The following is a 20,775-nucleotide window of genomic DNA, read 5'->3' as shown; positions in this document are numbered from 1 at the left end:
GGTTCAATCCTTCTTGGGAACGTGTTTTGAGTGGGTGGTCCCAGATGGGATCTAGGCCAGGGGTAGGCAACCTAAGGCCCGGGGGCCGGATGCAACCCAATCGCCTTCTCAATCCGGCCCGTGGACAGCCCAGGAATCAGCGTGTTTTTACATGACAGGGGGTTTGGACTGGGTGTCCATCAGTATGCGGATGATAACCAGCTCTACCTCTCTTTCATATCGGAACCAGTGAAGGCGGTGAAGGTCCTGTGTGAGTGCCTGGAGGCAGTTGGAGGATGGATGGCGTCTAATGGATTGAGGTTGAATCCTGACAAGACAGAAGTACTGTTCTTGGGGGACAGGGGGCGGACTGGTATGGAGGACTCCCTGGTCCTGAATGGGGTAACTGTGCCCCTGAAGGACCAGGTGCGCAGCCTGGGAGTCATTTTGGACTCACAGCTGTCCATGGAGGCGCAGGTCAATTCTGTGTTCAGGGCAGCTATTTATCAGCTCCATCTGGTACGCAGGATGAGACTCTACTTGCCGGCAGACTGTCTCACCAGAGTGGTGCATGCTCTAGTTATCTCCCACTTGGACTACTGCAATGCGCTCTACGTGGGGCTACCTTTGAAGCTGAACTACAACTAATCCAGAATGCGGCAGCTAGACTGGTGACTGGGAGCGGCCGCCGAGACCACATAACACCAGTCTTGAAAGACCTACATTGACTCCCAGTACATTTCCGAGCACAATTCAAAGTGTTGGTGTTGATCTTTAAAGCCCTAAACGGCCTCGGCCCAGTATACCTGAAGGAGCATCTCCATCGCCATCGTTCTGCCCAGACGCTGAGGGCCTTCTGGCGGTTCCCTCATTGCGAGAAGCAAAGCTACAGGGAACCAGGCAGAGGGACTTCTCGGTAGTGGCGCCCGCCCTGTGGAACGCCCTCCCATCAGATGTCAAAGAGATAAACAACTACCTGACATTTAGAAGACATCTGAAGGCAGCCCTGTTCAGGGAAGTTTTTAATGTGTGACATTTTAATGTATTTTTAATCTTTGTTGGAAGCCGCCCAGAGTGGCTGGGGAAACCCAGCCAGATGGGCAGGGTACAAATAATAAATTATTAGTATTATGAGTAGAATGTGTCCTTTTATTTAAAATGCATCTCTGGGTTATTTGTGGGGCATAGGAATTCTGTGGACCGGCCCACAGATGAAAAAGGTTGCCGACCCTTCAGGCAGGATGATCTCCAGCGGGCAAGGTACAGAGGTGAAAGCTGTTTCTGGATTCCGCTGGATATCTCCGGAGCTTTTGATACCTTTATCCATGGTCTCCTTCTGGACTGCCTAGGGCGGCTGGGTCCCTCAGGGCTCCTTCCTCTCCTCCATGCTTTTTCACATCTGCACGAAGGCGCTTGGATGACTTGAATGGCCTGCTTTGCATTGAGGCTGTCATGGGCTGGCTTGTTTTTAATTGTGGCACAGTTTTAGTCTATAGATCATGCTGTGATCTACGATGCTGGGAGTGCCGGCACCAAGTAGGGATGGCAGCCGTTTGGTGGCAGGAGACCTGGAAGCACATGCAGTAGCTCCATGTGTTAGATGGAGCATATTCTCAGCCCCAAGAGATCCATAGGCTGTGCCATCAGGTGTGCTCAGGTGCAACCTTTGGCTCTTACTGCCAAATATATAAATATATCTATTTAAAAACTGGCTTCCTGAGGTGCGTGGGGTAGGATACATATGCAATGGCAGAGCCTGTGAGTGCCTTGCAGCAGACTCCACATAAAACATCCTGCTCCTCTGTCAGATGGCCTGTTTACTGAGCATTCCTCTTGCTTTGTTTCTGGAGAGATTACACAACCTTGGCTATTTATCGAGTATCCATTCCATTATTATTTATTTATAATAATTTTTATTAGTTTTCAGTTACAGTCCAATGATAGCCTCATTGTAACAATGACAAATTATAATACAATTACTAATACCAATCATTCTGATACCAAATTATGTAATTTAGGTGCTCCCCCCACTCGTGCAAGAATTGATGGTTTGATGATTTTCTTTATTTCTGCGTTCCAAAATCTTACTAATTTCAATTACACTCCAGTCAAGATAACAATCCCTCATACAACAACTGCAATATTAACAACTTTTATTCGTTTTGACACATTAAATCAGGGGTCAGCAAACTTTTTCAACAGGGGGCCGGGCCACTGTCCCTCAGACCTTGTGGGGGGCCGGACTATATTTTGAAAAAAATATATGAACGAATTCCTATGCCCCACTCAGGGATGCATTTTAAATAAAAGGACACATTCTACTCATATAAAAACACGCTGATTCCTGGACCATCCGCGGACCAGATTTAAAAGGTGATTGGGCCGGATCCGGCCCCCGGGCCTTAGTTTGCCTACCCATGCATTAAATGATTTATGAAGCTACAAGTGAGGCATTCAGTCTATATCCTTATTCTTCCTGTGTGTGGCAATTATTCTGTCCGTGGTGTTTCTTCCTGTCCTTGTAAAATGTTATGTCTATCTTTTCCCATTTGTTGCTGTTCTCCATCATGTCTTGGGCAGAGAAATATCCCATTGTTGTTTCAGAAATTCTCCATTGCTCTGCCCCAGACTTCATTGTTTTGCAACTCTAACAGCAGCTGCAAAAATCACACTGTCCAGCATCCATTCCAATTCATTTGTGAGGGGATTAAACAATAATGCATCAAGCAAAGAGGAAAAGGGACACGGAGGGATGAGGAAAATAAAAACCCGGGTGCCAATTTCTAAACAGTTGTTCCTGTAGCGACTGGCTGGCCCAGTTCAGGGGCAGGAGGTGCCCGATAGCACTGGACCTCCGGGAAAGCTGATGAAAGGAGCTCTGCTTCCTTTCCAGCCCACTGCGGCAGCCTGATAATGGTTACCTGCCCCCAGGTAACAGTAGAGGAAAGAGGATACCTCATGGAGTGAGCCCTGCTTTCCATCTCTCCCACTGAGCCAGCCTGGGGAAATGGCTAGTAGTGACAGCACTCTCAGTTAGCAATGCTAATGCTAATGCTAATAATAATAATAATAATAATAATAATAATAATAATTTATTTGTATTTTACTTTAACATTGTACAATGGACGCTCGGGTTGTGAACGCGATCCATGCAGGACACACGTTCGCAAGCCGCAGTGTTCGCAAGCCACAGCGGTGCGTCTGCGCACAAGTGGGTTGCAATTCAGTGCTTCTGCACATGCGCAAAGCGCGATTTAGCACTTCTGCGCATGCACGACCGCTGAAACCCAGAAGTAACCCATTCCGGTACTTCCGGGTCTTGGCGCGTCTGTAACCTGAAAAAACGCAACCTGAAGCATCTGTAACCTGAGGTATGACTGTATTTTATGCCTCATGACTGCTTGCACACGCACACACTCCCTCTCCAGATGTTGTTAAAAAGCCTTTCAGAGATGTGTGGTTCCCTCACCTCCAGCGAAATGCCTAAGAGCATTAGCAAAGGTGGGTTTATGTGAGCATAAACACTTGCCAGTTTTTTAATTCAAGCTGGCGTTACTCATGTGTGGAGATTGTTGGAGCGGAAAAGGAATCTTACTGGAGGATTTTCTTCTCTTTGCCTCTGTTGCCTTTGGCACGCTGCATTAGAGTCACGGTTTTGTATTAACTCCTTTTCCCCACCCCAGAACTTCAAAGATCCCTTAAAAAACATCTGTATCTGTCTATCTATCTATCTATCTATCTATCTATCTATCTATCTATCGTGTTAAATATAAGGATATGATAAAACAGCAAAAGAAGCGGGTGTGATGAGTGTCCAAAATGATATAAAAATAAGAATGAGAAAGGTAACACTTTAAAAAGAGGATGGGATAAAGAAAACTGGGTAACTAGAAGCAGGGCTGAAATTAGGTTTGAAGCGGCCCTAAGCTACTGAAGGTAATGGGGCCCTTTATTTGTCCAGCTGTCCTTTGTCAACAACAAATTGTCGCTGTTTTGTGTTGAATATATGCTATATGGTAATTTATGGACCTAATAGGTATGTAAAGCCATTTGCACATAACAAATATAAGCCTACACAACACAAAACACTGTTGCTGTATGTAGGTTTTATTTTATTTGTTTTTTATCTTACATTTTGGAAATGTACATCCATGTTTTTTCCTTTTAATTTTTTTTTTGGGGGGGCCAAGAGAGTGGGGCCTTAAGCTATAGCTTGTTTAGCTTATACATAAATCTGGCACTGACTAGAAGGCAGTAGTAGCCCAGGAAAGTAAAACTGGAATGAACAATGAATAACAGTGGTGTTATTACAGCTTGGGGGCAGTACTGCAGTTGCACAGGCAGGCTGCAATCTATTTCCCGGGCCTGAGAGAAGCAGGGTTCACCCAAGCCCGGGAAAGCCCCGTGTCTCCAGCACAGCTGCTGAATCTTGGGGCTGGTGTTGTCGCCATCCCGCAATGGTGCCCGACTTAAAAGGTAGGCGTCATTGGAAGACAAGCTGTTGTCTGTGTGGCACACACACAGTTAAAGGTTGCCTGGGATGTGGCAAAGCCCAACACAGAAATAAAATTGTGCGTTTGTGATGAAATTAGTGTCCTCATAAAATATTGAAACGGCTCGCTGAAAACCAGCCTTTTTCAGTGGGAGCTCTCTTGAATATTTCATCCCAAAGCCTCCCACTGTTTTGCAAGGGTGGTGTTTCCAAAGTATTTAAGGCAGCGACTGAAATGACCTGCTAAGTATAATGCCAATGTACTTCGGAGACTGCCTACAACTCAATTCCTGTAGGTCTTCCCCCCATGAAGCAGTTGCTGGAACTGAAGGTCCCTGCCTTCCCACAGCTGCCTAAGTCTCCTCCTCTCCTGGGTTTCTTCCAAGCAATCTGAGACTGTGTCTGCACGAAGCTAACCTCTCCCCCATCCTTTTCATGCCTCTTCTGATTCTGGGAGACAAAGGGAGAGGGGAGCTTGTCTCAGCAGGAAGAGGAGACACCTGTGAATCTTCACCAGCCTGACTCATCTCTGCCTCTTGGTCTCTCTCCTCCCACCCTCCTTGCTTCAGCTTCTGCCTCTGATTCTGGGTTTGTCTCTGCCACAGATTCTCCCAGCTCACAAAGCCCTGTTATCTTCTCAGCTTCTGACACATCCTCTTCCCAGTGTTCTCCCTCTTACCTCTTATTGTCGTCCCACCACCAGTCCCCTGGCTCTGAGCCTTCTTCCCTTGGGGGGTCCCCAGCTGCTTCCTCCTACCATTCATCTGCATCCAACCAGTCCATGACATTCAAGTTGGCTTCACATTTGAGGATTCTGTTTCACATAAGAAGCTGCCTGCCATAAACCATTGGTCCATCTTGCTTGGCGCTGTCTGTACTGACAATCAATGATTTCAGATGCCTGAGATTGAACCACGGATGTTCTACCTGCAAAATAGATGCTCTACTGCTGAACCACAGTCTTTCCACGTTGAAGATTAAGGAATGGAAGGTTGCCATTTTGAAGGCTGAGAATAAAATTTCACCCGGATTAGAAAACATTGGTTTCTAATATTTACTGCTAGGTTCGGAGCAGTGGGGAGCATGTTTTGCTTTCTCTTGTTGGGATGTGACTTGTTCCAGTTTCTGGAGCTGTCCAAATTGGTGCAATAAACCATTCTTGAGCGTCTAGCACAGTTTGTTCTATTTCATTCTGATTTCTGCTTGTGAGACATTGTCATATGGCTGCTGAGGGGTTAATCTCAAGACCACCATATGGTGTGTATGTAGGTTAATAGGAGGAGTATTTTGCCTTGAGGCAGAGGTTCGACCAGATTCTTTAACTAGGTCATAGTGCAAGGCCACAAATAAATTAGAGTAAAAATTGAGGCATTTTCCAGTATTGAACCGTGAGTTAAAGGGAAAGGGAAGAAGGCATTGCTTGTTTTACATAAGTAAATAAAATGCTATTGCATATTGCCAAAGACCTTTGTGAAACCTCTCACTTCATCCAATTCCATCCTATATACACAGTCAAAAGTAATGTGTTAACTATATTCATAAAAATCAACCACCATTTAAATCCATCTTAATCAATTCAGTTCAAACTACTGTTAAAACACTTGCATGTCATTTTCTAGCTGCTGTGGCAAGCAGTGCCACCATATAATTAATATGAAACCAATTATTTGTTAATCATCTAGTCATAGGATCCTGAGCTGTTTTTTTCCAGAATCTTGTGATAGAATATATAAAAAGAAAAATGGCATAGTCATGGTGGGAGGCAATTTTGTCTAACTGGGTTTCACCACAACCAGCAGCCTTTATATCGATGCTGAGCAGGGCAGGTATGTTGGCAAGGCAGCTATGGCAATGGCTCACGTCTCCAAAAGGGTATGGGAGAATGTGATGCTGGTAGACGAAGGTTTACCAGGCTTGTGTGTTGAGCCCGCTGCTTTATGGAAGTGAGTAGTTGTCAAGGACTGGGCAGAGGAGGAATGATGGAGACCGCCTCCCCAGCTTGACCCTTCCAGGGAGGAGGAAGACAGTTTCGCTCTACAACAGGGGTTTGAGGGAGATCACAGCTCAGAGGAAGATGAGGGGGAAAGTTGGGAAATGATGGGAGAGGAGAAGGAGGAAGCACCAGGGAGCATAGCTGTCAAGTGTCCCTTATTTGAAGGGACAGTCCCTTATTCCAGCACCATGTCCCGCTGCTGTCCCTTATTGATGGATGTCCCTTAAATGATGTCCCTTAAATTTCAAAGGAAGCAGCTCCTCTCCCTCCCTCCCTGCTGGCCAGGGAGGAGGGAGGCTCCAACTGTGTTGCTTGGCTGTGTTGCTCATCCAATAAGAAGTCTAAGAACGACTGGGGGGTGGAGCTTGCATGCCTTGTGTGTGGCTAGCTAATGCAAGCTGAGGGGTTTTTTGAATGCTGGACACCATTTTGTTGCACCTGCTGCTGCAAACTTTGCAGTGCAAAGCCAGGCTGGGGAGCCATCTTAAGTTGAGGCTTCATAGGCTTTGTGGTGCATGTGATTCAGATTCTATTCAGTTGAACCTCTGGTTACAAAGTTGGTTGGACAGTGTTCTCGACGCTACCAGCATGAGTTTGACCAGACTGCAGGAGGACAGGAAGACTGGAGTGCCTGGAACAGGTGAGGCTGCAGGTCCCTTATTTTGGCTGCTGGTCCCTTATTTGCAAGGCTGCTGGTCCCTTATTTTCAAATCTGTAAGTTGACAGCTATGCCAGGGAGGTGGCAGCTGATGGACACAGTGCCTTTAGAAAGCATTCCAGATCCCCACCTATCCCAGAACCTGGTGAGCCTTGAAAGTAGGAGAGCAAAAAGCTCAAAGGCAGAGGGCACTTAGCAGGAGAGACAATGAGATTGATGAATGAGGAAGTAGGAGAGACAGAGGCTGGAGATTCACTTGGGACAACGCCATTATCCAAGAGGCAGGGTTATATAGCCTCTCTCTGTAAATACTGGACGGTAAGAATCATTTCCTTGTCTTTGTACGTTCCTGGCAGCCGGCCGGGAGTCGCTGGCAGCAGCCTGGCAGTCGTGGGCAACTTACAACCGTCAGGAGCGATGCCTCAGTGCTTTCCACATGTGCTGTGTCAGGAAAATTTTGGGTATCACATAGCAGGACAGAGTTTCAGACAAAGAAACACATTGCCTATGTTTGCACGCCTGTCTCAGTGATGTCGATGCTGGCTTGGTCATGCCCACAGCATGGAAGATGGCAGAATCCCCAAAGATATGCTTTACGGGAAACTGGAGCTCCCCAAGGAAGAGAATTCCTATCCTTCCAGGCTGTTTCCAGATGCAAACGGTAACACTTTGCATTATGGAAATAACATTGACTCCGTTCTGAAGCACAGATAATAAACGAAGTGTTTCCCTTTGATAAAAATTGATAGATTGTAGTTTAACCATCAGGGACATTTGCTGGTCCTGTTTGGCATCAGTGGAGATCATATCATCATCCCATTGAAGTATAGCAGATAGCATTGCACAATTTATTTCAAAGTGTGCCAAACTTGAGAAGCTTCCTTCCCATCACCCACTCCCCCTTCCCTGCTCCTGAGCCTTCAAGAAGGCTGCAGTCTTCTTTAAATATTTTCCCTTCACAGGAAAAAGTCATTAGTGCACAGCGGAGGGTTTTAGAACTTCTGTGCAATGTTTTATAGGTGTAAATTGGAAGCTAAGTGATGCCTCTCAAGATTTTTTGTGGTTTCTTTTAAGCTGAAATCGGAGGTCATCTCTATCAGAAACGAGGGGAATCATCATTTTAATAGGTAATCTCCATGTTGTCCTACAGGCGATGTTATTTTGCTACCCTCCTGTCATTGTTGTTTTAAGAATTATGCTTTGGACTCAGCAATGCAGCTGCAAATAAAATGTTTTATGTGTATTTTAAGTGCAATATACAATGTGACACTAGATGGCAATGATGAGCCTTATGGAAAATTCAATGTATTTTTTAAAAACGCTTTTTAAAAAGGCATTTTCAAAATGGAACATTTGAAGTATAAAAAGCTACAAGATTTCAGCAGGAAGCTACAGGCTAAATCCCTCATTCCCTGTTCTGCTTTCTGACTTCTGTCTTGTCTGGATTAAGCTTCAGTCAGTTCACCCTCATCCTAAACAGGCCTGAAACCAGATTGAAATGGATCTAGATGATCAGTCTCCTCCAGGGACATGCACATGTTGGAAATGAAGAAGTATGGCTACCCTGAAAATAATAATAATGCAATGAACATTGTAGATAAGGCGGAAAGGGAGAGAGATTGTCTTGACAGAAGGGCTCTTTAGGAAGTGCATGCATGCTTCATGTGCATCAAAATGTAGCAAGCCAGTCCTGTTGCATTTTATTTTATTTTGGGACCCTGCAGCTCATTCTGCTAAGGGGGCTTCTGTTCCAAAATTCTTCCCTGATGGGACCCATGGTCCCAGGTCCCAGGACAACCAATCAGGGAGCCTGGTATCCGTGGATCTGCCTGTTTTGTAGCCCACAAAGAACTAAACGTTGTGCATGTGATGGCCGCACCTAAGGATAAATTGCTGGACCACAAAGCAATTTATAGGGGCTTGTTTGCAAGGAAGGCTGCAGGATGTGGGAGATTGTTCCGCCAACACAGACTGCTGCTCTTTTAAGAATCCTCCCCCTACCAAGTCCTTTGCTCCCTGAAATACTTTTGAGTCTGTTGTGGTTTCCTCTGCATTTTTCTGTAAATCAGAAGGGACAGAGAAAAAAGGAACAGTCTAATGTGCAGGATATGCAAATGATCGCAGTTTAACTATGCAAAGCCTACTTGCTTCGGAGCAGCTCGTTGGTTGCAAGCCGACACAGGATAAAATGTGGTCATTGGGTTTACAGAGACTACTGTAAAATAAATTAACTGCAAATTAATCTCTCTCTCTCTCTTTCTCTTCCCCCCTGAGAGATACATTTTGCACATTTCACACCTGTTAGGAGGAACAACATTTTCTTAGGAAGTTACTGACATTAAAACTGATGAATCCGAGCATATTTTAAACACAGTTTAAAATAGGTGTGCAGGTGGTGGGGGATTTGGTCGTGATTGGTAAGTTTTTTGTAAACAGCAGCGACGTCAAAGTTGCTGTTTTACAGCACATATTTTTGGCTCGAGGAGGAGAGGAAAGCTACCTAGTCTGGCAATAGCAACTATCTTGGCCAAAAATAACCACATCACTTTTTCATTTTTAATAGTGGCATCTGTTTTCCCTTTTAGACTCGCCTACTCGGAGAACGGCTTAATGCCAAAAGATCCCCCAGCACATGGTCTCTGGGGGCTCTGAAAGAGTCAGCCAACAGACTGCTACAAGTGAAGAAGGAATCTACTGGGGGTTGTGAAATGGTAAGTAAGGATAGCACATCTGTCCTAACATTTACGGTTGACTTATGTGCTGGTTTTCTAATTCAAACAATGCCATGGCGTTTGTCATTGCCAATGACAATATACCATGATGCCAACATCTCGACTGATCTCAAGCTGATTGCAAGCAATGAGCAAAATGGGACTTGCATACCCTCCAAAATTTCTACAATGAAAATAAAGGTAAAGGGACCCCTGACCATTAGGTCCAGTCGTGGTCGACTCTGGGGTTGCGGTGCTCATCTCGCTCTATAGGCTGAGGGAGCCGGCGTACAGCTTCCAGGTCATGTGGCCAGCATGACTAAGCCGCTTCTGGCGAACCAGAGCAGCGCATGGTAATGCCGTTTACCTTCCTGCCGGAGCGGTACCTATTTATCTACTTGCACTTTGGCATGCTTTAGAACTGCTAGGTTGGCAGGTGCAGGGACAGGGACAGAGCAACGGGAACTCACCCCGTCGCGGGGATTCGAACCCACAGCGCCACCCGCGTCCTGATGAAAATAGGGACATCCTACTCCATAATGATGATGATATTATTATTATTATTATTATTATTATTATTATTATTATTATTTACCCTGCCCAACTGACTGGGTTGCCCCAGCCACTCTGGGAGGCTTCCAACAGATATAAAAACATAATAAAACATTAAAGATTGAAAAAACTTCCCTATACAGGGCTGCCTTCAACTATCTTCTAAAGGTTGTGTATTTACTTATCTCCTTGGTTCAGGGGTCACATAGCTCCTTTGAAAATAGAGATGTCCTAAGGAAAAGCAGGACATTCCAGGATCAAATTAGAAACCAGGATGGCTTCTGTAAATCTAGCACTGTCCCTGGAAAATAGGGATACTTGGAAGGTCTGGACTTGGCTACCATTTTGAAGACATGACCTTTAGTGTATCTAAAGATGCTATTATTACTGGTATATTATTTATTAAATCTCTATACCGCCCTTTCACCTGAGCATCATGGGGCAGTTTACAGTATAAAATCACAAAAAGGAACAACAAAGTAACAAGCAAAACCAATACCCACCCAGAATTTAAAAGGCCATAGATCATTTATTTAGCCAAAGGCCTGGGAGAAGAGGAATGTTCTTGCCCAGCACCTAAAGATAGGTAACAAAGGTGCCTGGTGAACCTCCTTGGAGAGAGCATTCCACAAGTGGGGAGCCACCACAGAAAAGACCCTGTTCTTGCATTGCCACCCTCTGGATGTCTTGTGGCGGAAGCACACCAAAAAGGACCTAAGATGATCATAACAAGGTTGGGGGCGGTTCTTATGGGGAGAGGTGGTCCTATACATTTCAACCTGTAGGACTCTAGGGCCCAGTTCAGCAGAATGAACAGAAGGCATCCCAAACACAGCAGGGGTGGCTTAATGCCATTTTAATACACATTGCCATCTAAAGTGGGCAGTCCCTGTAAGGTCATTCAGCCCAGAGGCTAACATTACCTAAACTGCATCGCTGCTTCAGGTTTTCTCCTTAGGTACTACTATACATTTAAAGCACATTCAAACTGATAGAGCACTAGATCAACAGAACACTTTAATCTACTTTAGTTGCACAAACCTACATTTCCAGTATGGTGATTGAACCACAAAATACTGACAACCTGGAGGCAACCCCTAACTGTCTCATTGAAATCCCAACATAAGGTTGTCTCAGCCTATATAATCATTATTAAGCACAGGTTGGCTCATGCTCAGGAACAGATGCTGAAAAGGTGCATAATTTATTTTTCAAATCCCTAAATGGAGAGGAGGGGAGAGCCATCTAGATTTGTATTGTGATGCTCCTATCATTTTCCCTAAATCCCTTGATAAAACCATCTTCTATTGTTATTCTTTTGGAAGAAGGAACCAATGAGAGTATTTAGCACAGACTGTTGAATTCGATTGATTTATTGGTTTGGCGTGACCCCTGCTAATTGATTTACGATCCACAATTAGCTCTTTATGCCCGGCGCGCTTCCTCCGAGCTGCGCCACTCAGCTCCGTCTCCAGTAGCTCTCCAGTCACGCCTCAGCAGAGTTCGCACAGCGTCAAAGCTGTCACGTAGCTTCCACTTAGCTTCCGACAAACACACAGAGACCAGGTTTGTCTATTTACAGTATCTTTATTCCGACATTCCCCAGGAATCTCCTGGGCTCACCGCAGCCATGACAGACTGCCACCTTCTCTCTCAGAGAACCAGAGAGGAACAGAAACGAATCTCCTCCCAGACTCCTCCCAGCTTCTAAAGCTGACGTCAGAATGCTGAGGCATCATGGGAACAACTTAACCTGTTAAGTTCCAAACCCAACACAGACTGTATGCTTTTATTAGTGATTCCCGCCCCCCCCCCAAATAATAATAATTCATGCCTTCGTTTGTTTCCCAAGTGTTTTGACAGGAAAACCTTAAAACATCCTTGTCTCATCATTCTTACTCATCCAGTTATTGGGGGTTTTTTGGTTGTTGTTTTTTTAATGTTCTCCCCTTCTTGATTTTAAACAGCATCTTTCAACAGAAACCCTAAGTATTTTTACAGCCAGGGCTTTTAAAAGCTCTGAGCTCTTGAGAATTTCCTTTTCCTGACAGTTATGTTAATGATGCCATTTTAAATAGCTCGCTAATTTTGTTTACAAAGGCACATACTGTAACGTCAGCCTCCCGGTTTAATATCTTCCAATATCATCATTGTACTGATCTGCTCAATTACCTTGCTTAAGTATGTTCTCTTTGTCTGCAAACGCAGCTCGGCCCACACGTTTTGCGGCGCATGCCAAGGAGAAGCAAGCAAATGTTTCTCTTTTCCCTTTTAGAATAATGAAGTCTGGGGGGAATAGGCCAAAAGCTGTCATCTGAAATACAGGGCTGCAGAAGCAATGGCAGAAAATAGAATTTTTTAAAAAGAAAAAAGGAGAAAAGGCACAAGTGAGTTTACAAAGATGGGCTAAGCAGCTTTAAAATAATATATTTCCCAGTAGTCACAAGACTACAATCCCATCCTGTTGGAAGTTTAAAGGTAAAAATGTTGAGTGATGTTTTTCTGCAAGGCTGAATCTACACACACACACACACACACACACACACACACACACATATATAAAAACACTGTGGAAATGCTTTTTTAAAAAAAGTTTTAAAATATATATGGAATTTGTCGTTAGCCCACCAGCGCCATCTAGTGTCACATTTGTAGAATGCACTGAAAACACACTTAAAATATTATCTTTGCAGCTGTATAGCTGAGTCCCAAGTTAATACTCAGGTTAGATCCTTGTTTAGGGAAGAAAATGGCTCAATTATTAGATTCTGTCTGCTTTGTAAGCAGCATTTTATGTTGTGAATTGCCCTGAGATTTATGGATGAAGGTCGGTATACAAATTTAAATACTAATACTAATATACTAATAATACCTGTCTGGGGACCTGATTCATGCCATTGTATGAAGAGTGTATAATGTTCAAACAAGATCTTATAGAAAGCATGGGAAGGTGCCATGTATCAAGTCAGACTATTGGCTCACCCAATTCAGTACCATCTTCTTTGAAGATGGCTGCGGTCCTTCTTGATTGTTCTCAACCCTACCTGGAGAGGCCAGGGAGTAAACCTGCATTTTGCATACAAAGTACGCCGCAGAGCTGCTGTGATTTTCCAAAGGCACCTACAGTAGCTGCCATTGATGAGCAGAATCAGACAGAGTGGGTCACTTGAGGCTGCCGCTGAAAACATCCCACAAATATCTCATTCTCCTTGAACCCCGTAACATGACATGACCCTGCTGCGAGTTTCCTTGCCCTGACCAGTGGCAGCCAATAATGTAGCATAGCAGTGGGGAAACTCACAGTATGCTGTGGTCAAATGATGCTGCTGGTCCATGAGCCATTACTGGGGGTGGGGGTGAATATGGTTTTCGGCAAAAGTCCAGAGTCACCCATTCCGGCTTGTTCTGCTCATCCATGGCAGTAAGAAGCAGCCTTGAAGTGTGCTACAATAGACTTTGAAATGTATTTCCAGAATTCCATGCCACAGCTCACCCCACCTTTATTTAAAACCTCTGTATATAATGTCCTGTTTCCCCACGTAACACTTCTGTTCACTCTCATTGGTCTCACCTGCCTCAGATAGCGAAGTTAGCAGGTGAGAGCTGTTATCTAAGAAACCTTCCACCTCGGAGCCTCTCTCTTCAAAGAAGGACAGTTGTGAGGGGAACAAGGCTATATAATATGCACATGCAGGTTTCAAGGTCTTTATGATATCAGTCGCAGACCAATACCCTCCTGGTTCCCACATCTACTGGCATGGTTATAACCCCTCCACCTCTAACTGGGTATTCAAGGCGATAACAGAAATCACTGGGTTACAACTGACCGAAAGTCCAGAAGTAGCATTATTATCAACTTACGATGGGGTGGAAGGTTCGCAGGCTACGAAGGACTTGCTCACAAATTCATTGACAGATGCACAAATTATGATAGCTAGGTACTGCCAGAGCAGTACCTATTTATCTACTTGCACTTTGACGTGCTTTCGAACTGCTAGGTTGGCAGGAGCAGGGATTGAGCAACGGGAGCTCACCCCGTTGTGGGGATTCGAACCACCGACCTTCTGATCGGCAAAGTCCTAGGCTCTGTGGTTTAACCCACAGCGCCACCTGTGTCCCATTGGATCTGGGTCCAAATCCCCACTCAGCCATGAAGCTGACCTTGGTCAAGTCAATGCCTCTCAGCCTAACCTACCTCACAGGGTAGATTAAATGGGGATTAAATGCTTTCCCTCTCTTACGCTTTTGTACTTTTAAGAATCTAGGGGTCCCTCGATCCTGCTAAATGCTTCTCTCCTGTGCATGTGTGACGTCGTTTCAGCTTCCTAAAGCAATGTCGCTCACCACCCAAACATCAGAAAGAGAAGGAATGATGTAATCTGGCAGCATTTTATTACTTGCTCGTTTGGCGGCAAGGAAATCTGCATTATGAGAGTTGACAATTAAAAAAGGTCAGCTTGTGAGGCCTGCTATATGAAGTTAATCGGTTTTGCTTGTACGTTTTTCTGGAACAGCTACCTTTTGATTGCAAAATGTAAGTGGAAAACAAGGAACTACCAGATCTGAACACAATTATAATCATCACATATAACCTCTCTGGTCTTTCACAAAAACCCTCCTACCTGATAATCAGCACTGGATGGTTTGATCAGACTGTGGCAGCTTTTTGTACACAGGTCCAATAAATTAGCTCTTTATTCTCATTGCTGATATGAGGTGCTTTCAGACGGTGGAAACAAGTACGGTTGCCGTCTTAGCTGCTTGTTTTGATTGCCTTTTCCTATTTTCAACCATCCTCCACAAGCATCTCTGTCCTCTGCTGTGCTCTTTTATTTCCTTTCCTTTTGATATGCCTTGCATTGCCTGTGGTGAAATGCTCGCTTGTGTCTTTGTTGCTCTCTCTCATTAGCATAGATGCCCAGCTTGCGCTTGACTTCTGTTTCCCCTAATACACGTTCTGGATGCTTTTGGGGGTGCATTTGCCCTCTAAATGTGAGAATTGCAGAACGAGGAATTTCCCCCCGATTGCTGCAGAATGATCCTTAAGGCCCAGAAAATGCCTATAGGTTTGGCCGAGGTACAAGGCTGTCAGCAGCAGCAAGGCGTGTTTTGGAAATAGCAGCATGGAATGAACAGTGTCTGCTTATTTTCTTCTTCTTTAATTTTATTTTAACAAAGTAATAATCATAAAAGGGGACGCGGGTGGCGCTGTGGGTTAAACCACAGAGCCTAGGGCTTGCCGATCAGAAGGTCGGCAGTTCGAATCCCCAGGATGGGGTGAGCTCCCGTTGCTCAATCCCTGCTCCTGCCAACCTAGCAGTTTGAAAGCATGTCAAAGTGCAAGTAGATAAATAGGTACCGCTCCGGCGGGAAGGTAAACGGCGTTTCCGTGAACTGCTCTGGTTCGCCAGAAGCGGCTTAGTCATGCTGGCCACATGACCTGGAAGCTGTACACTGGCTCCCTCGGCCAATAAAGCGAGATGAGCGCTGCAACCCCAGAGTCGGTCACAACTGGACCTAATGGTCAGGGGTCCCTTTACCTTTATCTCCAAGATCCAAGTCAAACACTCTTAACTACCACACCAATACTAGCTCCGCGGGAAGTGAAGCAGTGTGACTGCCTCAAAACTTTTGTGGACACAAATAACTTAGAACGGCCATAGGCAAACTCGGCCCTCCAGATGTTTTGGGACTACAACTCCCATCATCCCTGACCACTGGTCCAGTTAGCTTGGGATGATGGGAGTTGTAGTCCCAAAACATCTGGAGGGCCAAGTTTGCCTCTGCCTGATTTAGAAAGTGAGATCACATGTGACTGCCCCACTAGCATCAAGAGCCCAAATCATCATGGATGTGGAATAAAAAGGAAGCCCGTGTGTGTGTGTGTGTGTGTGTGTGTGTAGAATTCAGTGCTATTTTTGTAGAAAAAGAGGTGCCGCATCTCACCGTGAACATTCTCATAGAATGGAAATGATGTCCACCTGAAAGGTGCCGGAACTGAGTTCCAGAGAGTTCCACCTGAAAAAAAGCCCTGGAGATGTATTTCAATATGAGTAGGAAAATGTACCCATAAACATTTTTTAGAAAAAAATGTACCTGGATGTACCTGTTCTTACACAAGCAGTTAATGGAGGGAATGTTTTCTGTACTGTCTGTGATGAACTCCCAGAGCCTAGAAGCTGGCTGTATCATTTAATGTTAAGGCTACCGACTGGGATCTATGGTTATGGCTAGCATGCCTTTCTTGCTATCATCCTAGGAGCTGATTAATGGGACTTTTCAATGTTTTCATGGAGTTACTAAAGCTACAAAAGGTAGGATGCTTGTTTTACAGTTTCATAATATATTGAGATGACCTGCCGGTTCCAGTCTCATAAAGTGAGCATGCAACTATTTTTTGCTTCAGGAAAGGAAAGCAATGCCTAAGAAGGCAGCAGCAGGCTTGAGAACATTTCCAATATAATTTTCATTTTGAGTGACAGTCTGCTGCGAACCGTCACATTATAATCCTCGCCAATAGACTGGGACGAGTTACTGTCACTTTCTTTAGGTGTCACTGTTTGGAATGGCGTTGCTTACGCCTCGTCCAAATCCAAAAGCAAATTGTTTCGGATAGTTTGATAAAGACCTTTCTAGGGATTGCGTTCGGTTTCCAAAGTGTCGGGGAATCAATTTAATGCTGTGAAAATCAGTATTTCACATTCTACCCATGCGAATAAAGCAGAATGCCTCTGACTAAATTTTGATGTAGCTTCTCTCAAGGGTCTATGATGTCGTGAAATGCCAGAATAACAGCATGTCACCCAATTGACCCTGAAGCGTCCAGCTGTCCTGGGGGACATCAAGGGAATTTATAGTTTATATCAGTGTTGTGGGCGAAACATGTCACATTAATTTAGACAGTGGAAGGTTGATCTCTGCAGATAACCTGGGGAAGAAGGCATCTGCTGAAATTTCTATTTTCTAGTCCCTCTACCTCCAACCTGTTTGCATATTATGTGAATTCTTTGCTGCTTATGCAAATAAAGTGGAGGTTTGAAGAATTCCCTTTATTTATTTAACACATTTCTAGCCTGCCCTCCAGGGAGGACCCTCACAACGGAAGGATCTGCAGCTTTTACAAGGCCAGTCCTAGCAGCTGCAGATGAAGGCGATGATTAACTCCAGCTGTTTTTGATCTGAGTCCCTGCTTACAGCATCTGAAACGGGGTTCTAATTCTGCATCCTCATAGGTGGCAACTTTGGGGTGTAATCCACGGAGCAGTCAAGTACAACATTAGCAAAACAGGTAATGTTGTACTTGACTGCTCCGGTGGATTACACCCCAAAGTTCCCACCTATGAGGACATGTAAAGATGTTGGTCCAGCCAGTCGAACTTCCTGTTACACCTGGCTGGAGCATCCTTCCTTTGCATGTGACTAGTAAGTGGGCATGACCTTTCCAGACCTGGTAAAAGGCCAAGTCATGTAGCCATCTTCCCTTTCTCCTTTTTCTGCTTCCTGCTTCACCTGGACTGCACTGCTGGCTCTCAGCCAGCAGTCCCTGGGTTATCTCCCATATGGGGTAAACCTATTTGTACATATGTGTAACATCAAGTCTTAAGCCTGCCTTCAGGGATCACACTGTGCTCTGCCTGATTGTGAGTAAAACTTATTTTTGTTACTTGTGAACAGTGCTTTTTTTCTTTTAAAAAAATGCTTAGGGGTACTCTCACTTTCCAACTCATGTGGAAATACTGCCCCTCAATGAGGCCAAACTTAGATTCACAAAATGTTTAGGGGTACGTCCCTGCGTCCCCCCAGAAAAAGCACTGCTTATGAATAAGACTGTTGTGTCTTTATTCTTTTATGAGGGAATCAAAGGGGTCTTACCAGGAACATACTCCAATCTGGGCAAGCCAGATTGGATTGCTTATTATCTTAAGAGGATCTTAACGAGTCTGCAACCAGCTTCCTGCTGTGTGTTAGGGGAACACACTGTGCTAAATGAATAAACTTGCTAGCGCGAGTTAGGAAGGATAATATTAATTGATATATCCTCTCCTGTTACCTACAACATTCCCACAAGAACATAGGGTGCAGTAGGGTGGTCCTTCACATCTACCTCCCAGGGTGATTATGCAGACCACCCTAAATTGCATGGAGGGAGGCAAGGATGTTGTTGGTGGTTAAATATATTCCAAAGCTGAGCCTTCTTTGGGTAGAGCTCAGTGGCAGATCATGTCCTGTGCATGCAAAACGTCCCCAATTCAATCCCTGGTCTCTCCAGGTACAGGTGGAGAAGATCCCTGCCTGAAATCCTGGACAGCTGCTGCCAGTCAATTCCAGACCCTCCAAGTATCCCTACTTTCTAGGGACAGCCCCAGATTTACAGAAGCCATCCTGGTTTCTGATTTGATCCTGGAATGTCCCGCTTTTCCTTAGGACATCTCTATTTTCATCGGAGAAATGTTGGAGGCTGTAGGGTTATTCAACCCTCTAGCCAAGGAGATAAGTAACTATACAATCTTTAGAAGACATCTGAAGGCAGCCCAGTATAGGGCATTTTTTAAATGTTGAATGTTGTGTTGTTGTTGTTTAGTCGTTTAGTCGTGTCCGACTCTTCATGACCCCATGGACCAGAGCATGCCAGGCACTCCTGTCTTCCACTGCCTCCCGCAGTTTGGTCAAACTCATGCTGGTAGCTTTGAGAACACTGTCCAACCATCTCATCCTCTGTCGTCCCCTTCTCCTTGTGCCCTCCATCTTTACCAACATCAGGGTCTTTTCCAGGGAATCTTCTCTTGTCATGAGGTGGCCAAAGTATTGGAGCCTCAGCTTCACGATCTGTCCTTCCAATGAGCACTCAGGGCTGATTTCCTTCAGAATGGAGAGGTTTGATCTTCTTGCAGTCCATGGGACTCTCAAGAGTCTCCTCCAGCACCATGTTGTATAATGTTGTATTATGTTTTTTAAAAGTTGGAAGCTACCCAACATGGCTGGGGCAACCTACTCAGATGGGCGGTGATGATGGTGATCATTATTATTAAATAAGATGCCTCTCTTTACATTGGAGAAATGTTGAAGGGTATGCAGTGCTGTATAGACAACACCAACGCAGGTCCTTCATAAAAGGCATCCGTCAATGTGTCCTAGCACCAAAACAAATACTCCTGGAAGTAAGTAGGCTGTATATTTAAGACAGGGAATTTCTATTTAATAGTGATAATCAAACAAAAGCCTGTGTTACTCATTCACATCCTGGGAGGCATGAATGTTGAGAGCAATTAAGAAAAGGAAAAAAACACACCTAGCTGCTTCCTGTATCTTCCTACAGAGAATTTTTTTAAAAAAAGAAATAGACCTCTACATGGATTTAAAAATAATTCTAAAATGGTTTCCCCCACCAGGCAATTGTGACGATTCAATGCAATACCCCCCCTTTCTTCCACCCTGCCCTCATCTCCCTCTCCACTTGTGCTGTATTTTGCAAGGGATAAGAATAGAATGATTAAGGCACTCTTTGGTATAATCTTAACCTCCTACACATGGATTGTTTGCCTCTTTTCACCCCCGCGTAAATGCTAGGTCTTGTTTCTAAAACTGTGAATCAATTGTTGGAGCTGGAGTCATTGACAACTTCCAGCCTCTGTTCTGCGCCATGGAGACTGGTATGCCCTTTATGTAGTTCCACAGAGAAACATGAGTTGGCCAACAGGCTGCCCTCCCAAGAGTTTTGGAATACAACTCCCATCAGACCCAGCTAATAGGATTATCCATCAGGGGTGATGGGAGATGTAGTCTGCAGCATCTGCCAGGTACCACATTGGTTACCCCTAGTGTGGTCTTTAAGGTAGGAATGGGAGTCACGCCTACCACAGATAATCATTTGGAAGGGGTCCCACAGGCAGTCTATTCCAAACCTTTTACTCCATGGCAGTGGCATAGCGTGGGTTGCCAGTGACCCGGGCTGTGCAGAGGCAGGGAAACGGACAGAGTATGCATGCGCATTAAAGTGCCTAACAGCATCTGCGTCACCCAGAAGATCACAGCTGCAGAAATAAGAAAAGAAGAGTCATTCCGTTGTCTGGAGAGGTCACTTCCTGGTTCGCACAGAGAAGCTGTTTTCAACAGAGCCCAGCGACGGAAGCATGCAGCTGTATTGAGTCAGCATCAGGTGTTGAAATGTTGTGCTCCCTAACCAGTTTGTGCCCGGGGCAACTGCCCCTATGCCTCCCCCATGCTACTTCACTGCTCTAGGGCAGGATCGTTTCCTCCGATATCTGACGGTAGAAATTAGGGCGGAGAGAGAGAGAACCAGTCCACGCCAAAAGCCATTGTGCTGTACCGACCGAAAATTACCATATGCTTCACCTGCAATAGCTACTTGGGAAAGAACAGTGAGCAGGCA

General features: G+C 44.9%; 1 long non-coding RNA gene across 3 annotated transcripts in view; it reads left to right on the top strand.

The window, feature by feature from the left end:
• LOC308486718 overlaps nucleotides 1-20,775 on the top strand; it is a 48,242-nt gene that overhangs the window by 23,084 nt on the left and 4,383 nt on the right. For 2 of the 3 annotated variants that reach the window (XR_013991199.1, XR_013991200.1), the window contains exons 3-5: nucleotides 9,708-9,833; nucleotides 16,645-16,699; nucleotides 17,470-17,679. This is a non-coding gene — a long non-coding RNA (uncharacterized lncRNA). Of the gene's footprint in view, nucleotides 1-9,707; nucleotides 9,834-16,644; nucleotides 16,700-17,469; nucleotides 17,680-20,775 lie in introns of those variants that run through there. The other variant, XR_013991198.1, reaches the window with a different exon arrangement.

This window comes from Podarcis pityusensis (genome assembly GCF_964106645.2).
Source record: "Podarcis pityusensis genome assembly, chromosome: 10".
Classification (NCBI taxonomy): domain Eukaryota; kingdom Metazoa; phylum Chordata; class Lepidosauria; order Squamata; family Lacertidae; genus Podarcis; species Podarcis pityusensis.
This window is presented reverse-complemented; position numbering and strand designations above follow the sequence as displayed.